Source organism: Salvelinus namaycush, chromosome 8 (assembly GCF_016432855.1).
Source record: "Salvelinus namaycush isolate Seneca chromosome 8, SaNama_1.0, whole genome shotgun sequence".
Lineage (NCBI taxonomy): Eukaryota > Metazoa > Chordata > Actinopteri > Salmoniformes > Salmonidae > Salvelinus > Salvelinus namaycush.
Window position 1 is genome coordinate 22,007,344 of NC_052314.1, and position 19,403 is coordinate 22,026,746.

The following is a 19,403-nucleotide window of genomic DNA, read 5'->3' on the forward strand; positions in this document are numbered from 1 at the left end:
TTAGCGTGGTGCGCGCTAATAGCGTTTCAAACGTCACTCGCTCTGAGACTTGGAGTAGTTGTTCCCCTTGCTCTGGATGGGTAACGCTGCTTCGAGGGTGGCTGTTGTCGATGTGTTCCTGGTTCAAGCCCAGGTAGTGGCGAGGAGAGGGATGGAAGCTATACTGTTACACTGGCAATACTAAAGTGCCTATAAGAACATCCAATAGTCAAATGTATATGGAATACAAATGGTATAGAGAGAAATAGTCCTATAAATACTATATTAACTACAACCTAAAACCTCTTACCTTGGAATATTGAAGTCTCATGTTAAAAGGAACCACCAGCTTTCATATGTTCTCATGTTCTGAGCAAGGAACTTAAACGTTAGCTTTTTTACATTGCAGATATTGCACTTTTACTTTCTTCTCCAACACTTTGTTTTTGCATTATTTAAACCAAATTGAACATGTATCATTATTTATTTGAGGCTAAATTGATTTTTATATTAAGTTAAAATAAGTGTTCATTCAGTATTGTTGTAATTGTCATTATTAGAAAAAAAATCGGCATCTGCTTTTTTGGTCCTCCAATAATCGGTATCGGCGTTGAAAAATCATAATCGGCCGACCTCTATTATGGATCATTAAAAGCAAGTCTCAGAAGCAGTACTGTAGATATGTTCTATGTGCACTGTTTCTATGCATCCTGTTCTTAAGTGTCTTTTTTTGTGTCTTCTACTTTCGGTTTTGTACACCAGCTTCATAGAGCTGAAAATACAATATTTTTGGTTACGGAAAATATATTTAATAGCGGTTTAGATGGTACAATGATTATCTGCACTATACTTGCTTGTTTTGTCACAAACTGATATTAGGCGAACTAATAGAATTTTAGCAACCAGGAAATGGCGGAGAGATTTCTGCATAGTGCATCTTTAATCAATTAATTGAGAATATACACTATCAAAAATAAATCCATTATTAATTTGTTTAGGCAGGTCCTAAGAAACATTATAAGACGAATAGAATATGATATTGTCACGCCCTGACTTTAGTTATATTTGGTTTCTTTATTATTTGGTTAGGTCAGGGTGTGACAAGGGTGGTTTGTTTAGTTTTTGTATTGTCTATGGGTTTTTGTCTTGTCTCGGGTTTTTGTTATCTATGGGGATTTTGTATTGTCTAGGGGTAATTAGGTTGATGGTGGCCTGGATGGGTTCCCAATCAGAGACAGCTGTTTATCGTTGTCTCTGATTGGGGAGCCTATTTAGGTTGCCATTTTCCAAGTTGGTTTTGTGGGTAGTTGTCCTTGTTTAGTTGCCTGTGAGCACTACGTTGGCTTCACGGTTCGTTTTGTGCGTTTGTTAAAGTGTTCTTTGTTTAAATAACTAGAGGAATGGATTCTAATCACGCTGCGCCTTGGTCCACTCCTTTAAACGGCCATGACAGAACTACCCACCAAAAAAGGACCAAGCAGCGTGGGAACCAGGAGCAGTGCAATCTGGACTCATGGACATGGGAGGAGATTCGAGATGGAGAAGGACCCTGGACACAGGCTGGGGAATATCGCCGCCCCCGGGAAGAGCTGGAGGCAGCCAAAGCCGAGAGGCGGTGGTATGAGGAAGCCGCATGGCAGCGCAGCTGGGACGAGAGGCAGCCCCAACAATTTCTTGGGGGGTGGCACACGGGGAGTGTGGGTAAGTCAAGTAGGAGACCTGAGCCAACTCCCCGTGCTTACCGTGGAGAGAGGTGGACCGGGCAGGCACCGTGTCATGCCGTGAGGCGCACGGTGTCCCCGGTGCGCAGGCAAAGCCTGGTTCGTTACATCGCAGCGCCTCGTATCGGCCGGGCTAGAGTGGGCATCGAGCCAGGTGCTATGAAGCCGGCTCAGCGCATCTGGTCTCCAGTGCGTCTCCTCGGCCCGAGGTATATGGCACCAGCCCTATGCACGGTGTCCCCGGTTCACCAGCACAGCCCAGTGCGGTCTGTTCCACCTCACCGCACTGGCCGAGCAACGGGGAGTATCCAGCCAGGAAAGGTTGTGCAGGCTCGGTGCTCGAGACCTCCAGTGCGCCTCCATGGTCCGGTCTATCCGGTGCCGCCTCCACGTACCAGGCCTCCGGTGGCAGCCCCACGCACCAGGCTGTCTCTCCGTCTCCTCCCTCCAGGTTCGCCCGTCAGTCAGGAGCTGCCATAGCCGCCCGTCAGTCAGGAGCTGCCAGAGTCTCCCTCCTGCCCGGAGCTGCCAGAGTCTCCCTCCTGCCCGGAGCTGCCAGAGTCTCCCTCCTGCCCGGAGCTGCCAGAGTCTCCCTCCTGCCCGGAGCTGCCAGAGTCTCCCTCCTGCCCGGAGCTGCCAGAGTCTCCCTCCTGCCCGGAGCTGCCAGAGTCTCCCTCCTGCCCGGAGCTGCCAGAGTCTCCCTCCTGCCCGGAGCTGCCAGAGTCTCCCTCCTGCCCGGGGCCCGCGGCGAGGGTCCCCGCTCTAGAGGCGCCACCAAAGTGGGTAAAGCCAGAGGTGGAGCGGGGTCTGCGTCCCTCACCAGAGCCGCCACCGCGGGGAGATACCCTCCCATATAGGTGTAGGTTTGCGGCCGGGAGTCCGCACCTTTGGGGGGGGGGGTACTGTCACGCCCTGACTTTAGTTATATTTGGTTTCTTTATTATTTGGTTAGGTCAGGGTGTGACAAGGGTGGTTTGTTTAGTTTTTGTATTGTCTATGGGTTTTTGTCTTGTCTAGGGTTGTTGTTATCTATGGGGATTTTGTATTGTCTAGGGGTAATTAGGTTGATGGTGGCCTGGATGGGTTCCCAATCAGAGACAGCTGTTTATCGTTGTCTCTGATTGGGGAGCCTATTTAGGTTGCCATTTTCCAAGTTGGTTTTGTGGGTAGTTGTCCTTGTTTAGTTGCCTGTGAGCACTACGTTGGCTTCACGGTTCATTTTGTTGTTTTGTGAGTTTGTTAAAGTGTTCTTTGTTTAAATAAATAGAGGAATGGATTCTAATCACGCTGCGCCTTGGTCCACTCCTTTAAACGGCCGTGACAGATATTTTATGTTTAATTAGGCTATGTTATGGGTCTGTGCAGCCATGGCTGCACCATCCAAATGAAATCAAGTTAGTTATTTTGTTCATTAAACAGACAAGACACACCTACATGATCATAGTCAACACACATATATTTCATAGTAAGAATATAATAAAATACAACAAATATTTCGCCCACACAACTTGTCACAGGAATGTGTGCAACCTCAGTAATATAAAAAATATATATTTTGAAACAGAGCCCAAGTCCATGCTTTTTTGATCCAAGTTTCATCTCTTTCCTACCCTCACCCCACTTTGTTAGGGAGCAGGTGTAGGGTCTTACCTTCATGATACCAATAGAAAATAATAGCAATCCTATTTTCAAAAGCATGTGAGTCTCAAACAAAATCACATTGATTGATTATCAGTGAAGTCACAGGCTTTTGGTCAGGAGTAGGTCTGGGCTACTAAGCGACTGCGAGTGAAGAGCAAAATAATCCACTTGTGAACTACATTGTTTAACATGGCAAAATGTACCAACTAGACAAGATGATGATGGGCAGCACTCATCTTATCTTAGCTAACATTTCCCCAGCCTGACTGTAGCCTAACCAATATCCAAATGGAGATTCAGGGAAAACTAAAATCGGACATTTATTGATTTAGCAAGACGAGTCACCACGCTTGTCTCAAAACAGAGCGATGGCTCTGTCCCAATCTAAACGGTACTGAAATTATCATCTAGTTGACCACACGCGGTAGGCTATTGCTTCAAATTTATTACAAGGATTGGATGACTTTGGGAGTTTCAGTAAGAAACAATTTGACACATGCCTTTAATTGCATTAGCCTACTTTATTCCAATATTTTTGTCATTCAGTAATATTTATGTCCACAGCTGCCTAATTCTTTATGGATCCATCCAGTTGTGGTTACTAAAACTGCATGGTTAATGATGGGCAATGCGGAGAGATGGGCGAAGTGACATGCCGAGGATGGTTAACAGGTGCTGCCTAGCAACCATCAAGAGTTTAAAAGCGTAGTGCGTGCCAAAACCGCCTTAGCATTACAGGTTACATTTCATACTAAGCCGTAGGCAGAACTTTACCGAAATTATTACTAACTAGGTCGTTAGGCGGAAATAAAAGTTTTTGCTTTGATATCAGCAATACCTTCACATATAAAGAAAAGGCGTAAAAAAGTTGGTGGTATGATCAAGTTGGCTGGAAAATGTCTTAGTATGAAAGGGATAGAAGTGTCCTGCTGACCTGTAAAACAGCTCTGATTTTGGGCTTGTTCAAGAAAGACAAGGATTTATTATGCACTTGTTACAGGCAAACTGAGAACACGCTTTTCTCCAAAGTGAGTCACAGAGTCTAATACAGAATGTTCTGGCTGTAGAGATGGTGTGGTGTCAGAGTATATGCAGACGTCTCAAAAGGGCCCCCTCTCAAAACATGACAACATTCAAGTATGATGCTCAGATTTACATTTGGAATGGGAAATGGTGTCATTCTAATGGGGGTGTAATTAAAAGCTGCATCTCATCAACTACAGAAGGAGATGAAAGTCCTTTGTCCTCTCTCTCCGAGCCGGTGAATACAGTGAGTATAAAATCATTCTTAATTACACATTTGTCACATGAAAAGCATTCAGCCTACTTTTTATGTGTTCTAATAGCACTCCAGCTGATTTATTCAGCAAAACCCACATTCCAACTGCTCATTATACTCCAAACTTTTTCTTTCTTCACTTTTATGTATGTCTTTTCCACTTAAATTTTCCTTTCTTTTCCAGTCCTCAGCATTTCACGCTTTTCAACTGAGTAGCGTCATGTATTCACTGCCAGCCAGTGGTAGTCCTTTGGGAGAAATAGTTTGACAGCATTGATAGCCTGTCACAGATGTATGTTGGCCAACACTGATAGGACATTTAAAAGAAGGGAAACACTCTTTTCATGTTATTTATGTCCAATTTACAGTACAGTCATGGCCAAAAGTTTTGAGAATGACACAAATATTAATTCTCACAAAGTCTGCTGCCTCAGTGTCTTTAGATATTTTTGTCAGATGTTACTATGGAAAACTGAAGTATAATTACAAGCATTTCATAAGTGTCAAAGGCTTTTATTGACAATTACATGAAGTTGATGCAAAGAGTCAATATTTGCAGTGTTGACCCTTCCTTTTCAAGACCTCTGCAATCCGCCCTGGCAAGCTGTCAATTAACTTCTGGGCCACATCCTGACTGATGGCAGCCCATTCTTGCATAATCAATGCTTGGAGTTTGTCAGAATTTGTGGGGTTTTGTTTGTCCACCAGCCTCTTGAAGATTGACCACAAGTTCTCAATGGGATTAAGGTCTGGGGAGTTTTCTGGCTATGGACCCAAAATATTGATGTTTTGTTCCCCGAGCCACTTAGTTATCACTTTTGCCTTATGGCAAGGTGCTCCATCATGCTGGAAAAGGCATTGTTCATCACCAAACTGTTCCTGGATGGTTGGGAGAAGTTGCTCTCAGAGGATATGTTGTACCATTCTTTATTCATGGCTGTGTTCTTAGGCAAAATTGTGAGTGAGCCCACTCCCTTGGCTGAGAAGCAACCCCACACATGAATGGTCTCAGTATGCTTTACTGTTGGCATGACACAGGACTGATGCTAGCGCTCACCTTGTCTTCTCCGGACAAGCTTTTTTCCGGATGCCCCAAACAATCGGAAAGGGGATTCATCAGAGAAAATGACTTTACCCCAGTCCTCAGCAGTCCAATCCCTGTACCTTTCGCAGAATATCAGTCTGTCCCTGATGTTTTTCCTGGAGAGAAGTGGCTTCTTTGCTGCCCTTCTTGACACCAGGCCATCCTCCAAAATTCTTCGCCTCACTGTGCGTGCAGATGCACTCACACCTGCCTGCTGCCATTCCTGAGCAAGCTCTGTACTGGTGGTGCCCCAATCCCGCAGCTGAATCAACTTTTGGGCACCCTGAAGCCTTCTTCACAACAATTGAACCGCTCTCCTTGAAGTTCTTGATGATCCGATAAATGGTTGATTTAGGTGCAAACTTACTGGCAGCAATATCCTTGCCTGCGAAGCCCTTTTTGTGCAAAGCAATGATGACGGCACGTGTTTCCTTGCAGGTACCCATGGTTGACAGAGGAAGAACAATGATTCCAAGCACCACCCTCCTTTTGAAGCTTCCAGTCTGTTATTCAAACTCAATCAGCATGACAGAGTGATCTCCAGCCTTGTCCTCGTCAACACTCACACCTGTGTTAACGAGAGAATCACTAACATGATGTCAGCTGGTCCTTTTGTGGCAGGGCTGAAATGCAGTGGAAATGTTTTTTGGGGATTCAGTTCATTTGCATGGCAAAGAGGGACATTCATCGGATCAACATCTTCAAAACATTCTGGTGTATATGCAAATTGCCATCATACAAACTGAGGCAGTAGACTTTGTGAAAATTAATATGTGTCATTCTCAAAACTTTGGGCCACGACTGTATGTGCAGCTGTCCAAAATAGATATGAAATTGATTCTATTAATGGACTTTCCCATAAATAACTATTTAAATCAGTCTAGTAATATCTCAAACTATTTTCCAATGAAAGCATGATGGTTGACATTCAGCAATGTAATTAATGCAACATTGATCTTATATTAAATCAGGAGAGTTCCATCATTTAACCATGCAGACAATTAGGAAATAATTATTGTGCAATTTCAATTCCAATCTATAGTTATATTGAATCACAATTATTGTATGAACTTTAATTACATATTGGTTATGCAATTAAACTGACAACAATTGTGACCCATTTCAAGAAGCTAGCCGTATGTTACACGTCACAACTTCACAGGAGAGGCATTTTATTATTATGTGTTTTCTTTGGCAGAAATGCATTTTGGAACATGTGAACTTTCATGTATCTTAATAACAAACGTGTATGCCATCTATAAATATGAATAAACATTTAAAATTACGAGTTGGATTAGCCAAGGAACAATACATGAACCTTCCCGCTAGCCATGATTGGCTGGACATGCTGAGATGAGTTCGGATTGGTCTTCCATGTAGCATGCTTCTATCTATAACATGAGCTGCTCATTATGTGTGGATAATACTTTTTACTGCAGCTTTTTTTTTAAAGATATCATGAAGAACTGAAAGAGTTTTGCATTGCTGCCCTGAAGTTAATAGCGCTATCGACAAAGATCAGTAGGAAAAAGTTGTGATGGGCAACTTTCTAGAGGACGATTGTGCCATGCTGACTCAGACAATGAGGTAATCCCTGATTTAGGTAAAAACATTTTCATTGAACCAGACATTGTAGAGTCTTCTGATGACCGTGATGGGGGAATAAATGACGATCAACAGTGTTGTTGTCACGGAAGAAGTTGACCAACTTTGAAATCAGTGGAATGCCCGGTGGAAGCAGGGAGATGATTGCCAAATGCAGAGAGAGTTGAAAAGAGAACACACAGAAGGGTGTTGTATAAAACATCTGTCTCCGGATTACATCTTCAAACTAAGGGCAACCATGGCATCCATCACAGAGGGAGAAGTGTTCATCAATGAATACGGGTAAGAGTCTAGCTACATTTTCAGATATTATACGTTTCTAATTTAGTCAGAAAGTTGTTTTCATTGCAAGTTAAAGCGTACTGTCAGCTAGCTCTTTGTAGTAATATTATTTGTATCTCAGAAATACATTTGCATTGCTAGTTATAGCCTAATGTTAGCTAGCTAGCTAACATTGAACCTAGTTGGTTAGCTTTAGCTACTTGCAGATTCATGCATGGTAGTATGAGTTGGGATTAGCTAGCTAACTACATGTCTAAACAAAAGACTCCACTATGCAAGTAACACTTTTACTGTAGCGTTTACACCTTCTGCATCCTCTGCATGTGACAAATAAACTTAGATTTTATATAGTGTGTTTACTAGAGACGGTAATGGGAAGGACAACATTACTTGCACCAAAATCAGATTAGTATATAGGCCAAGGACTAAAGTATATTTTGACTACTACTTTTTGCTACTACTTTCACCACTTTTAGTCTTAATATCTTTGGTTGCTTACAACACTACCCTATTCACTCTGTTTAGCACATGGCCTCACATGTGAATCCTTAAAGAGATGGGTGGGGCTAAGGCTTAAGAGGGTGTGAACATCAAGAGCTCTCCAGTAGGTGTACCAAAACATTCACTGGCCATTTTCTTAAAAGTGGGGATTCAACTGTATGAACTGTCAAAGCAGAATTACTTTCCTACTGTTCCTCAACTGCAGTGTATGATATACCACTTTTTCTAGCGCTGAAAAAAAAACATTTCAAATGTGCTACATAGTACTGAATCCTGGGTGTTGGTCACAATTCTGTGAGATCAAGTAAAGACTTGCGAGGTGTGATCAACTGGTAGATATTAATTGAGCTATTCCAAAGACAAAGGACTGTAATAATGTCATATCCAGGGTTACAATAAAATATTAACTTAAATACCATTTTCTACTGCATGTGAAAAGTGCAGATCAAGACTCTTTTGATGACTTAAAAATAATGCATGTTATGAAAAACAAATACAGTTCTGTATTGACAATGGGTGTTGTCTCATCCTCTTTCTAACGTTCACCTTTTACTTTAACACTCTTAGCCTACTATGCTAACAATGAGTCAACTTTTGATTCAGTTAGGAAGATGCACAGGTCCATTGGCTCCCTGGAGAAACTAAATATCTACACCTGAAAGACAAACAACATCTGTTTACTCCCAGCAAACAATGTCTGGCGAAGCTGTGGTGGAAATATCACACACAGGATATACAAGCAGTGGGTTTTTAAAGTGTCTATCACACTGGGATTAACAGGTTACATCCAAGACACAATTTTAATCACCGCTATTCTGCTTCTGTTGCCAATTTTTTTTTAATGACCGGGATAGACTATTGGTTCTGTATCCATGCACTTTGCTTGACATGATGCACCCAACAAAGGTTAAAAAAAAGCAACTGATAAAAAATCATTATGAACATGCTGCATTCAATGTGGGTGTGGGTACATGTGAGTGCACGCATGTTAGTGTGTGAGAGAAAAGAGAGTGCGCAGGCAGGTTTGTACAAAACCATGATAGGAGGTACAGTAGCTCTCGTTGAGCAAACTTATAAAATATTCATGCAGGATGCAGCCCAAAAAGCACATTCTCCAGTGTCAAATAAACACAGAGTGTTACATTTAACACGGGTCCAGTGTCTACACAGGTCCACACAATGATTAATGTAAAGCCTATTTGCATGTTTCCAGTGAATTATGGAGTTACAACCCATGATTGTATCTGTTAATGACAGAGACATGGTTCTGCATTCATCCATTTTCAGTTCTTAAGAAACAGAAATACCTTATTTACATAAGTATTCAGACCCTTTGCTATGAAACTCGAAATTGAGCTCAGGTGCATCCATCCTGATTCCATTGACCATCCTTGAGATGTTTCTACAATTTGATTGGCGTCCACCTGTGGTAAATTAAATTGATTGAACATGATTTGGAAAGGCACACACCTGTCTAAATAAGGTCCCACTGTTGACAGTGCATGTCAGAGCAAAAACCAAGCCATGAGGTTGAAGGAATTGTCCATAGAGCTCCGAGACACAGAATTGGGGAAGGGTACCAAAACATTTCTGCAGCATTAAAGGTCCCTGTCAGAGTCTAGGTGATGTGGGTAAGGCGGAGTCAACTTTACTCAAAAATAATATTCCAACAAGGAGGACAACTGACAACAATAAACACGCACAAAACCATGATGGCTCCAGAGGGTTAAATAGGGAAATAATTCAAACGTAATGGGAACCAGGTGTGTGCAATACAGACAAAACAAGTGGAGGCTAGAAAGCCGGTGACGTCGACCGCCGAATGCCGCTCGAACAAGGAGAGGCCCCAACTTCGGCGGAAGTCGTGACAGTCCCCAAGAACACAGTGGCCTCCATCAATCGTAAATGGAATAAGTTTAGAACCACCAAGATGCTTCCTAGAGTTGGCCACCCGGCCAAACTGAGCAACTGGGAGACAAGGGCCTGGTTCAGGGAGGTGACCAAGAACCCGATGGTCACTCTGACAGAGCTCCAGAGTTCCTCTGTGGAGATGGGAGAACCTTCCAGAAGGACAACCATCTCTGCAGCACTCCACCAATCAGGCCTTTATGGTAGAGTGGCCAGAAGGAAGCCACTCCTCAGTAAAAAGCACATGACAGCCCGCTTGGAATTTGCCAAAAGGCACCTAAAGGACTCTGACCATAAGAAACCAGATTCTCTAGTCTGATGAAACCAAGATTGAACTCTTAGGCCTGAAAGCCAAGTGTCCCGTCTGGAGGAAACAAGGCACCACACATCACCTGGCCAAAACCATCCCTACGGTGAAGAATGGTGGTGGCAGCATCATGCTGTGGGAATGTTTTTCAGCGGCAGGGACTGGGAGACTAGTCAGGATCGAGGGAAAGATGAGCGGAGCAAAGTACAGAGAGATCCTTGATGAAAACCTGCTCCAGAGCACTCAGGACCTCAGACGTTCCAACAGGACAACGACCCTAAGCACACAGCCAAGACAACGCAGGCGTGGCTTCCAGACAAGTCTCTGAATGTCCTTGAGGGGCCCAGCCAGAGCCCGGACTTGAACCCGATCAAACATCTCTGAAGAAACCTGAAAATAGCTGTGCAGGGACGCTCCCCATCAACATTACAGAGCTTGGCTGGATCTGCAGAGAATAATGGGAGAAACTCCCCCAAATACAGGTGTGCCAAGCTTGTAACATCATACCCAAGAAGACTTGAGGCTGTAATCACTGCTAAAGGTGGTTCAACAAAGTACTGAGTAAAGTGTCTGAATACTTATGTTTTTTTATTTGCAAAAACTTTTAAAAACCTGTATTGCTTTGTATTATGGGGTATTGTGTGTAGATTGACGAGGGGGAAAAAACAAGTTAATCCAATTATAGAATAGGTCTGTAACGTAACCAAATGTAGAAAAAAATAAAGGGGTCTGAATACTTTCCGAATGCACTGTATGCCCATCTCTTACATCCAACAGTGTAAATCATGTTTTTCATCAAAATGGATGATATTTGGATGAAACCAGTTCAAAGTAGGGAGACCCAAGTATGAAAAATGACTATCTGGTACATTGATCAAGTCAAACACTTGGATTCAGGAGGCAGGCATTATCAAGGATATACTTCCGGCTTCATGCAACATCACATAGTCTTATTATTATTTCAGTTTCCATATCCTTTTGTCTTTCCACTATCCTCAAGCTTGGTTGAGAGAATGCCAAGAATGTGCAAAGCTGTCATCAAGGCAAAGGGTGGCTACTTTGAAGAATCTCAAATATAAAATATATTTTGATTTGTTTAACACTTTTTTGGTTACTACATGATTCTATATGTTATTTCATAGTTTTGATGTCTTCACTATTATTGTACAATATAGAAAATAGTAAAAGAAATAAAAAAAATTGTAGGTGTACAAACTTATGACTGGTAATGTACATACAAAAACATAGATATTGAAACAAACTATTCAAAAAATCTACCTGCAATAGAGCATGCTGAGAAATATGATAATGATGGGTGTGGTTTTGGTTTAACACTGGTTATTAACACCAACACTGGGGTTATTTTACACATGGGTGTTTATTTAACACCTGAATCCACACTAGAAATGGTACACTGAAAAATCAACACTAGGTAACACTGGCCAATTTGGTGTGCAGGCATCATAGAGGAAGTGAAAAAAGGACAAATGAGAAATCCCCCAGGGCTCTGGTCTGCACTGAATCACCACAGTGTGAATAAGTGCTGCTTTGTTTCATTGACATCCTGCCTCTCTGGATCTAACTGCAGCCATGACAGGAAGAACACACAATGTCAAGGCCCCGGCTCTGATTTATGGAACTGCAGAGTTCAGGCGGCACCGACCCCAAGGTGCTGCTGGGAGATAAAATCCTGCATGGACCAATGGACATCACGGACGACCATCTCCATACTCCCCTCTCTGCTAGTCGCACCGCACGCTTCACCTCCAAGGCTAAAACATCATATAATGCCATAAATAGCTGTGATACACCACCCTTTCATACCCCTAAACGGACCAACTAGCAACCACACACCTGATCTGTTAGGTTTAACAAAGCTGTAAATGTCATGAAACAATACTGATGAATTCACTTATTAAAACATTTCAAAATAGTTTTTTCCCCCCTGATTATATAAATTGGACAACATAGACTAATACTAGCTTATCCTTCTTTAGCAAGGTAAACAAAGAGCAGTTGAAATAATTAGTCCACTTTAATATAGATAAAATTACACATTACCAATATCCACAATGCCTCTACCTAAAATAATTAGCCTATCTCAAAGCATTTAGGCACCATTTGGGAATTTGTAGCAGGAGCACCTAAACTTGCCTCAGCATGGTTCAGTGTGAGAGCACAGTCAGAGCCCTATATTAAACTGCAGCCCATTGTGAGTGTGTATTATGCTGGGCCTCTAACCCACTGAGCCCCCTCTGCAGTGCAGTGGCTCTCAATGGCTCTCCCAGCATGGGCTCCTCTTTTCTCATCTCGTCTCCTGCAGCAGGGGAGTCAGATGCCCACACTCATCCATCATGTTACCAGGCATACAGCCTGCCCGCCCCACCTTTATGACAACACGCAGCGAAAACAACCATATTGGCTTTACTTAACAACATTAGCCATGAACACAGATTGACAGCAACTCCCCACAGCCTCCTACATCAAATAATACATAGCAAATAGCATTCAATACAGCCTGCCATCCAGGGAATTAGAGATTCAAAAACAATTTTAAAGTAATAAGTGAAAGCCACTGAATAGAATGAAAATGCAAATGTGGGCTGAGGACTCGCATGTTTCAAAACAACACAAACCTCCTGCCTGGCTTTTTTTAAACACACAGTACATTAGGGGCATCGCACTGTTGTGAAAAAATGTGTTTATCCTCTGTGGTCCCTCTAATATCTTACAAGAGGGTTGTTTTTTTCCTAGAAGCGCTAATTTAGTTTTACGGTTGATTTGGTTACATGAATGATAATTACACCAACAACACAGAGATTTAATCAGCTATTCCATATGAGGCCTAGTCAATGCTTCAGTCTGCACTCCTACAGAGTGATGGTTCTGAGTATTTAGTATTTTATTTGCATCCCCATTATCTGTTGACAAGGCAGCAGCTACACTTCCTGGGTGACAAAACGGGGTAAAAACATGACATCAAACAAAACATTGTGCATTATACAAATTTACACTGCTCCATTATTCCATTACAATGCTAAGAATAATGTGTGGGTGTGTGTTTTAGAGAGAGAGTGTGAGAGTGTGTGTGTGTCTCTGAAAAGCCCTATATGGATTAGCCATGCAATCCATGCTTTCAGCAGGTTGCACAGCAAACTAGTTTGCATGCCTTGCCGAAGGGCCCTATCATGCGGAATAGGTGGTTGGAGTTCATTGGTCCGCAGTGGTGAGTATACTTGTAGCTAGACCATAGACTGCTGGTTATGTATTTGGCTGTGTATATTTTGATCATCTTTATCACTATGATCGCTAGCATAGCTGAAGACACGTTAACTAGCTTGCTAGCTAACCTAACCTCCAGCCTCACCTTTTGCCTGCTCACCAACAGTCGGGGAGAACAGAATTAGGTGGGTTTAGTCTGACCTGTACAATATAGTATGTTTGTGTGTCAGATATCACCTATCCCTAACTGCCATTGGTAATAGACCAGTGACTGAATGTGTTCACAGATGCATGAGATGCAGAGAGGCATGGCACTCAATACATCTACTCAACACATCTACAATGAGGTGAATACTAATAATACAGTACAGCACACATGTCCAGTAATAGCAACACCCTTTTAAATTCCATGTGTCACTGATGAACTCTGCTTCAACTCTGCCTATTTCTACAGATGGACTGGAGATGCTTTTGCCAGACGGTAGACTGTCATTTGATGGGGAGACCATAATTGGGTAGATTTTATCTGACCTGTTCAAACTTCCACATAGTACCTGTTTGTGTGTCAGATATTACCTATCCTAACTGCCATTGGTAATAGAACAGTGACTACATGTGTACACTACCGTTCAAAAGTTTGGGGTCACTTAGAAATGTCCTTGTTTTTGAAAGAAACTGATGATCTCGTACAACGCTGTGTACTACTTCACAGAACAGCGCAAACTGGCTCTAGCCAGAATAGAAAGAGGAGTGGAAGGCCCCGGTGCACATCTGAGCAAGAGGACAAGTACATTAGAGTGTCTAGTTTGAGAAACAGACGCCTCTCAAGTCCTCAACTGGCAGCTTCATTAAATAGTACCCGCAAAACACCAGTCTCAACGTCAACAGTGAAGAGGCGACTCCGGGATGCTGGCCTTCTAGGCAGAGTTGCAAGGAAAAAGCCATGTCTCAGACTGGTCAATAAAAAGAAAAGATGAAGATGGGCAAAATAACACAGACACTGGACAGAGGAACTCTGCATTGAAGGCCAGCATTCCGGAGTACCAGATCTTCAGTTTCTTGGCAATTTCTCGCATGGAATAGCTTTCATTTCTCAGAACAAGAATAGACTGACGAGTTTCTGTCACACCCTGGCCTCTGTTATATTGATTTTCTTTATTAGTTTAGTTAGGTCAGGGTGTGACATGGGGGATGTTTGTGTGTTTTGTCTAGTTTAGGGTGTGTGTATTGTTTAGGGGGTTGTGTATAGTGTATGGGGTTGTGTTCAGTATAGAGGTTTAGGAAAGTCTATGGTTGCCTGGTTTGGTTCTCAATCAGAGACAGCTGTTTATTGTTGTCTCTGATTGGGAGCCATATTTAAGGCAGCCATAGGCTTTAGGTGATTGTGGGTAATTGTCTATGTCTAAACGTTAGTAGCTTGTGTGTGCACTTTCGTTTTGTAGCTTCACGGTCGTTTGTTGTTTTGTATAGTTTGTAAAAGTGTTTCGTTTCGTGTTCATCTTCGTTATAAATAAAAGGGAAAATGTATTCATATCACGCTGCGACTTGGTCCACTCTTTCACCAGAAGACGATCGAGACAGAATTACCCACCATACCAGGACCAAGCAGCGTGATACAAGGCAGCAGCAGCGATCGCAGGACTATGGGAATTGGGAGGAAATATTAGACGGCGGAGGACCCTGGGCACAACCAGGGGAATATCGCCGCCCCAAGGCAGAGCTGGAGGCAGCGAAAGCAAAGAGGCGCCGGTATGAGGAGCTAGCACGGCAGAACGGCTGGCAACCCCACAAATTTCTTGGGGGGGGCTCTCTGGGAGTGTAGCTGGGTCAAGTAGGAGACTTGATCCAGCTCCCCTTGCTTCTCGTGAGGAGCCGAAGAAAGAACCAGAGACAGTCGGGCTGATATTGGAGGTGAGCAATGGGAATGAAGCTGAGACTGTGGATGAATTAATGGGGAAATTGGAGGAGAGAGAGAGGGATTTGCTGTTGTGGAGCATAAAGCACCGCATCCGCTTGAAGGAGCGTGTGCGGGATTTGATGTCACCGGGAACAGCTCTCCATACTCGTCCTGAGGTGCGTGCCAGCCGTCTGGTTAAGACAGTGCCTACACCACGCACCAAGCCTCCTGTGCGTCTCCAGAGCCCTGTTCCTGCTCCCCGCACTAGCCCTGAGATGCGTGTCCCCAGCCCGGTACCACCAGTTCCGGCACCACGCACTAGGCCTAATGTACGTCTCCAGGGTCCAGTATGCCCTGTTCCTTCTCCCTGCACTAGCCTTGAGGTGCGTGTCTCCAGTCCGGTACCACCAGTTCCGGCACCACGCACCAGGCCTACAGTGCGCCTCAGCCGGCCAGAGTCTGCCGTCTGCCCAGCGGCGCCTGAACTGCCCGTCTGCCCAGCGGCGCCTGAACTGCCCGTCTGCCCAGCGGCGCCTGAACTGCCCGTCTGCCCAACGGCGCCTGAACTGCCCGTCTGCCCAACGCCGTCTGAACTGTCCGTCTGCCAAGCGCCGCATGAACTGCCTGTCTGTACTGAGCCTTCAAAGCCGCCCGTCTGTACTGAGCCTTCAAAGCCGCCCGTCTGTCCTGAGCAGCCAGAGCCGTCAGCCAGCCATGAGCAGCCAGAGCCGTCAGCCAGCCATGAGCAGCCAGAGCCGTCAGCCAGCCATGAGCAGCCAGAGCCGTCAGCATGAGCAGCCAGAGCCGTCAGCCAGCCATGACCAGCCAGAGCCGTCAGCCAGCCATGACCAGCCAGAGCCGTCAGCCAGCCATGACCAGCCAGAGCCGTCAGCCAGCCATGACCAGCCAGAGCCGTCAGCCAGCCATGACCAGCCAGAGCCGTCAGCCAGCCATGACCAGCCAGAGCCGTCAGCCAGCCATGACCAGCCAGAGCCGTCAGCCAGCCATGACCAGCCAGAGCCGTCAGCCAGCCATGACCAGCCAGAGCCGTCAGCCAGCCAAGATCCGCCAGAGCCGTCAGCCAGCCAGGATCCGCCAGAGCCGTCAGCCAGCCAGGATCCGCCAGAGCCGTCAGCCAGCCAGGATCCGCCAGAGCCGTCAGCCAGCCAGGATCCGCCAGAGCCGTCAGCCAGCCAGGATCCGCCAGAGCCAGCCAGCCAGGATCCGCCCCTCCGTCCAGTGGCGCCCTCTGGGATGGTATTCAGTCCGGGACTCGCCGTTCCAGAGGCGCCACCAAAGCGGTTAGTGACTATGGTGGAGGGGGGTCCACGTCCCGCACCCGAGCCGCCACCATAGGAAGGCCCACCCGGACCCTCCCCTTCTGTGTCAGGTTTTGCGGCCGGAGTCCGCACCTTTGGGGGGGGGGGGGGGTACTGTCACACCCTGGCCTCTGTTATATTGATTTTCTTTATTAGTTTAGTTAGGTCAGGGTGTGACATGGGGGATATTTGTGTGTTTTGTCTAGTTTAGGGTGTGTGTATTGTTTAGGGGGTTGTGTATGGGGTTGTGTTCAGTATAGAGGTTTAGGAAAGTCTATGGTTGCCTGGTTTGGTTCTCAATCAGAGACAGCTGTTTATTGTTGTCTCTGATTGGGAGCCATATTTAAGGCAGCCATAGGCTTTAGGTGATTGTGGGTAATTGTCTATGTCTAAACGTTAGTAGCTTGTGTGTGCACTTTCGTTTTGTAGCTTCACGGTCGTTTGTTGTTTTGTATAGTTTGTAAAAGTGTTTCGTTTCATGTTCATCTTCGTTATAAATAAAAGGGAAGATGTATTCATATCACGCTGCGACTTGGTCCACTCTTTCACCAGAAGACGATCGTGACAGTTTCAGAAGAAAGATCTTTGTTTCTGTCCATTTTGAGTCTGTAATCGAGCCCACAAATGCTGATGCTCCAGATACTCAACTTGTCTAAAGAAGGCCAGTTTTATTGCTTCTTTAATCAGAACAACAGTTTTCAGCTGTGCTAACATAATTGCAAAAGGGTTTTCTAATTATCAATTAGCCTTTTAAAATGATAAACTTGGATTAGCTAACACAACGTTCCATTGGAACACTGTACGCCTATATTGATATTGTAGCCGTTTCCAGCTACAATAGTCATTTACAACATTAACAATGTCTACACTGTATTTCTGATCAATTTGATGTTATTTTAAATGGACAAAAAATGTGCTTTTCTTTCAAAAACAAGAACATTTCTAAGTGACCCCAAACTTTTGAACGGTAGTGTATGTGTTCACAGAAACATGTATGGAGACTTGCAAGATGATGTGATGAAGTCCAGACTGACAGACGGGCTTGATATTGATGTCCTATGGGGGAGCGGCTTCTATGGAATAACTTTGAATGTCTTTGAACCTCCGAGTTGGTTTAACATTGAGCCAGAGTAAACGTTGGCTAGCTAACAAGCAGAGTAGCACTAGAATAAATAAAAATGTCTTACCTTTTTGTAGTTAAATAAATCCAACATGAAACGTGATAACTATAGTATCCTTAACTAGCACTGAAAAAGTAAATCCATTCTTCTCTAATTAAACAACTGTCCCTAATTTCTGAATTACGCATGTAACGTCGTCAGTAGGCTACAGTAACCTATGCTTCAGAGGGGAGGGACAGTTAGCCTGCACGCACACCCATTGGCAAAGATTTCCAGCTGGCAGGCAGACGCTAGAATAAGTTGCTTAGTGACAGTGAGGGCTTTGTATAGGCGCTTTGTTGTAATTTTTGATAATTTCAAGTCATCAGTTTCAAGTCAAAGTTGGGTACCGAATCTTGAGGCTCTAAGTCCAAGTCAAGTCTCCAAGTCGAGTCACAAGTCATCAAATGTGTCTCGAGTCCACACCTCTGCTAATCTTGCCAATGAAAAGTCATTAAAGTAGTTGAGTTTAGCACTTAATAGCCAGCTATGATGAATCTGTGTTTAGATGATAATGCACTGACGGCCTAGAAACCAACTTCAAAGTGAAGGGCAAGCATATGAACAACTGAAACACTTTACCTAAGCATCTCTAGCTCATTAACAGAATCTCCAGACAGTGAACAACAATAGTGTAGCCTAACTCAACACTCTAAATGATAACTATCAGCATGCCCCCCATTGGATATAAGTTTACAGATATAACATCATGAGAACAATTTACCAAGTAATTAGCCACAATGAACAAACAGTGCAGCAAGAAGGAGGTCGTTTACTGATTGAATTAACCACATACTGTAAATAGAAACAAAAGCAGCATCACGATGCTGCTTAGTAGCTCCTTGATGTTTAATAAACAGGGAAGAATGTGTGCTCCCAGGCCGCTAGTTGGCATAATGAATGACTCTACGTCTAAACGCTGGCGTTAAACCCATTGGTGCTGTGATTGCACTCAGTCCTTCTACTATCTGGACACCAACGGGTTACAACAACAGACCGGGGACTGCTCACACACTGCGAGGGAGCCAACACCAGGCCCCCTTTTTAAACAATAACCTAATTGCAACATTTATAACCCCAAATCTGGAATTTAATTTAGTCCAACTTAAGGCTGCGCTGGCATGAAAATACTATTTGATTAGAACAGCAGTTGTTTCATTTGTGGCGCAGCAGATTGCAGAGCATCTCTATCCGGTGCGCAATCTGTATTCATTACGCTGTGTAAAGGATGATCCATGTCCTGACTCTGCACTGATAATTTCATGCAGATGCACAGGGCTCCAAATGGCCCCAGTGCTTCCTTTACATCGGCTATGCTAAGCTCCTCTCTGCCGCCTCACATGCTGGGCTCAGCAGTGCTGCTCAGACAATTTCAGCCTTTTAGGAACTCAAAAGGCCTCATAGGCACATCCTCACCACCCATGGCAGGGAGTATCAAAAAGGTGCAGACATTAAAAGTTAAACCGTGAGATATTTTGCTGTTTTAATGTAAATTGGC

General features: G+C 44.1%; 1 protein-coding gene across 1 annotated transcript in view; it reads right to left on the minus strand.

Annotated features, from left to right (window-relative positions):
• LOC120052067 (cytosolic carboxypeptidase 6-like) overlaps window positions 1-19,403 on the minus strand; it is a gene marked incomplete at its 3' end in the record, with an annotated part of 465,946 nt that overhangs the window by 398,337 nt on the left and 48,206 nt on the right. The gene's annotated exons all lie outside the window — the stretch shown is intronic.